Genomic DNA, 3,982 nt, shown 5'->3' on the forward strand with positions numbered 1-3,982 from the left:
GTGGCTTCTTGAATTTCTTTGGAGCGCAGCTTCACCACTTTACCCCAAATTCCATTGCCTATCTTGCTGCATTCGTGTCCATGTGTGAGGGTTTCTTGGGCTGTCGACCGCACTGGGGTTTGTTCAAACATATATTCACGTGTCGCTCTCAGACCGTGAAGAAGGCGAGCCCAGGTGATGAGAGAACCCGAGTCGTCCAAATGTGTGGGGGCCTGGGGATCCAGGTGAGGAATAAGAGCACCTTCCCGCCCATGACCTTTCCCGAGTCCGTCAGAGGCTGGCAGTCGACTTGGTTCTACTGCCAGGTCCAGTCGACGCCAGGGCAGTCGAGTGGACTCCCTTCGTTTACCATGGACCGAGTGAACAAGCCCTCCCCTCTGAAGCTGATTCCGGAGGAGAAAGCCGACGTGAAGATGTTGATGGAGCGCGTGGTGCAGTTGGTTCGGGAGGGGGTGACGGGCATGGATCTTCTGGAGGTCTTCCTCAGGCGTCGCATCCAACCCCTTCAATTCCGGAGCCACTGCATGTGGTTGTACTGTGGGACCGAAGACGAGACTAGAGTCCATCCAGAAGCAGTCGACGACGTCACTCTGGAAAGATGGATGGTAGCCGTTACCGGAAACAAGGACAACCCGCGCGGAGCCAGAAGGATTCCTCCACTCGACCACAACAGCGACCCAAACAAGGTACACTTGCTCTGCTCTCCACTGCGCCCTTGTCGTATTCGTTTCTGTTAACCCTGTCGACTGGTCGACTGATCCTTGTTTGGGCATCTGCTAGGCCCTCACCGAGCTGTACTCGATGCCCAATGGGGCACAAGCTTCGACTGAGGAAGGCGAGGCGAGCGGGGGCGAGAGCCAGGAAGAGGAGGAATGGGACTCGGATGTTGCAGAGGATGATGACGACGATGATGATGATGACGGCGATGAAGACGACGTCGAGGACGAGGAAGAAGAGGAGGAGGAGGTCGTACCACCGCGCTCAGAAAGGCGGTCGAAGCTTGTCCACGACCCTTCGACCGAACGTGGTAAGGGGGTTGCGACCGCCACTCAGTCGACCAAGCGCCCTCGGACCACCTCTCCGGTGCCGACTGAAAAGGCGCCGAAGCAGCCCAGGGCGGCCCCGTCGAAGCCGATCAAGCTCTTGCCGAAGATGAAGGTGTCCATCCCTACCATATCAGGGTAACCGTGCTGCTCATATTTTCTTATTCTGTGTGAACTTTATCTCTGGTCGACGTTGAAGTTAGTCGACTGATCCTTTGGAGTTGCAGTGCTGCTACTTCTGAAACCTCGGCCCGGGCTGATGACCACAAGATGGAGGATGCAGCAACTTCGAACCCAGGTACTGTATTCTTAACATCGTTCTTAGTCGACTGACTCGCGATCTCTGATCCTGATTCTTCTCCGCAGCTCCACCCAATACTGTTATCAATCTCCCTGATGACGACGAGGATGAAGAACCACTGGCACGCGGGAGGAGTCGGAAAGCGTCCGCCAGTAAGGTGCCTCAGGATGTGACGGCGCCTGAGATTCTGACTGTGGAAGAAGAGAACACCACTCGACACACGGTGTCCTTCGCAAACCCACTGACGAGTGCTCAGCAGCCCTCCCTCTTCACGACGCACCACGTCCCAGAGGACCAAGCTGGCGCAGCGAAGGAGGCAATACGCCAGGCGGGACTCATGATGGAGCAGCTGAAGACCATCCGGGACGCGAGCCAGGCAGCTTATGACGCCAGCTCTGCCCTCCAAAGCAATGTCCAGGTCAGTCGACCGTTGTTTGTTCTGTTGAATATGCTACCAAAAACTTTTCTTTTCCGGAATTTATAGTAATCACCCACTGGGTGTGTCGAATAAACTCCGTGTTAGCGGGGGCACGCTGAGTGCACCCGCTGGGTGTAGTCCCCAAGGCTAAGGTCGACTGCTGGCAGTCGGCCTTAGGCTTTATAATGTCAATCTTTCTGTCAGTCGACTGGTCGACTGGATTTCACAAACCGGTGGGGGCACGCTGAGTGCACCCACTGGGTGTAGTCCCCGAGACTGAGGTCGACTGCTTGCAGTTGATCACAGTCTTAGAGAATGCATCTCGCACACTTTTTTTTTGAGGTCGACTGGTCGACTTTGTCTTCAACAGGATTAGTGGGGGCACGCTGAGTGCACCCACTGGGTGTAGTCCCCGAGACTACGGTCGAATGCTTGTATTCGGCTGTAGTCTTAGAAACGTGTGTTTTTCCCTTTTTCACTCGGAAGTGAATTATATTTGACATTTCGTCGATTAGTTCTTCACAGAACTCCTGTGATCTTGTGGCTCGCTACTCAGAGCTGGAACAAAAACATACTCAAGTCGAGCTGAGCTTGAAGCTGGTTCAGGAGAAGCTGACAAAGGCAAAGGAGGAGACCGAAGGTATGTTTGGTGAGACCCTGACGACTGCTTTTCCCCTTGCTTGTTTCAGCATCTGATCTTGCTGTAACTTGCAGGTAAGGTAAGGGAGGCCCAGCAGAAGAAAGACCTTGAGCTAGCTGAGAAGATCAAGCTTGCTGACGAGAAGTTAGCTTCAGTCACCAAGCTCGAACAAGACAATACCAATCTGAAAGCTGCTCTTGGGATTGCCAACAAGGAGGTCAGTCGACTGAAAACTGACAAAGCTGCCCTGACCGACCAAGTCAGCAAATTGACTGAGAAGAAAACTGAACTGGAGGCCTTCCTGAGTGGCCTTGCCAAGAAGTTGTTCCTTATGCTTGAAGGTAGACCTCCATGTTTGGCAAATATTTCCAATTGTGACTTTTTCCATTCGACTATCTCCTTGACTTAGTGATCACCCTTGCAGAATTTTGTCAAAACTTTGAAGAAGAAACCAGCCGACTGGAGCCAAACCTTGACCCCGTCAATTCTCCGGTGAACGACGAAGTTGCCATGGGTGTTTTCCGACTAGAGTCTCGTGTTGCAGCTGTCGTGGACTATCTCGCAAGGCTGAGGGCCGCCACATCTCGCATCGACTCGACGCTCTGGCCTGAGGAGACACTTCAGAATGACCTTGAGTCGCTGATGGCCCGCTTGAACACGATCCCTGGTCGAGTACAGGAGTGGAAGAAGTCCTCGGCTCGGTGTGGTGCAGATGTCGCTCTGTGTCTGGCCCGAGTCCACTGCAAAGATGCACGAGAAGAGAAGCTGGCGGCCCTTCGGGTGGCCAATACCAAGAAGCACGACTTCAGGTCCTTTATGGAGACTTTCCTTGCAGCCGCCACTCGGATCGCCGACGGAATTGACCTTGATGAATTTGTTGCACCTTCCAGCCCTCCACAGGAGGGGTAAAAAACTTCTTCTGGCTCGACGCTTTGAATTTGCCTCGGTATGCCGAGTGGAATTGTAACCGACAAACCTTAACGGGCTTGACGCCTGAGCACTTTCGGTTCCTTTAGATATCGATTCAAACTTGAATTTGGCGCTTGAATATGATTGCCTTCGGCTCGGAATGTCTTTTGCAGGTTCAAAGCAAGGTGCCTGTACTGCAATCGACTTATTCTTTAGTCCACTTAGGCGAGCACTGGGCTGCAGCTAAGCCCCCTGAGTGAGAGGGTTGCTCTCCACTCGGCAGGGTTTTTATACCTTAGGCGAGCACAGGGCTGCAGCTAAGCCTCCGAGTGAGAGGGTTGCTCTTCACTCGGTAGGATTTTTATAACTTAGGCGAGCACATGGCTGCAGCTAAGCCTCCGAGTGAGAGGGTTGCTCTTCACTCGGTAGGATTTTTATAACTTAGGCGAGTGCTTGGACTGCAGCTAAGCCCCCGAGTGAGAGGGTTGCTCTTCACTCGGTAGGATTTTTATAACTTAGGCGAGCACATGGCTGCAGCTAAGCCTCCGAGTGAGAGGGTTGCTCTTCACTCGGTAGGATTTTTATAACTTAGGCGAGTGCTTGGACTGCAGCTAAGCCCCCGAGTGAGAGGGTTGCTCTTCACTCGGTAGGATTTTTATAACTTAGGCGAG

This window comes from Triticum aestivum, chromosome 7B, assembly GCF_018294505.1.
Source record: "Triticum aestivum cultivar Chinese Spring chromosome 7B, IWGSC CS RefSeq v2.1, whole genome shotgun sequence".
NCBI classification, from domain to species: Eukaryota; Viridiplantae; Streptophyta; class Magnoliopsida; order Poales; family Poaceae; genus Triticum; species Triticum aestivum.